Raw genomic sequence first — 215 nt, 5'->3', positions numbered from 1 at the left:
TTCGTCTGCTGCTGCTTCCACTGTCATTTATTATTGTTGCTGCTGCAGTGGTTGCTGCATCTTCTGTTGCTGCTGCAGCTGCAGTTGCTGCTGCTACGAACCGTGTGAATCCCCTCTTGCTGCTGCTGCTTCTGCTGCTGCTGCTGTTGCTGCTGCTGCTGCTGCTGCTGCTCTTCAGGTGCTGCCAGCGCTGCCTGCCCCTGTAGAGGGGCGCG

General features: G+C 58.1%; 1 protein-coding gene across 1 annotated transcript in view; it reads left to right on the top strand.

The window, feature by feature from the left end:
• EMH_0098230 (uncharacterized protein) overlaps nt 1-215 on the top strand; it is a gene marked incomplete at both ends in the record, with an annotated part of 9,954 nt that overhangs the window by 4,716 nt on the left and 5,023 nt on the right. The gene's annotated exons all lie outside the window — the stretch shown is intronic.

Source organism: Eimeria mitis, genomic scaffold, assembly GCF_000499745.2.
Source record: "Eimeria mitis Houghton genomic scaffold, Emh_scaff148, whole genome shotgun sequence".
Classification (NCBI taxonomy): domain Eukaryota; phylum Apicomplexa; class Conoidasida; order Eucoccidiorida; family Eimeriidae; genus Eimeria; species Eimeria mitis.
The sequence above is the reverse complement of the archived record's forward strand: the minus strand, read 5'-3'. Positions and strand labels throughout refer to the sequence as shown.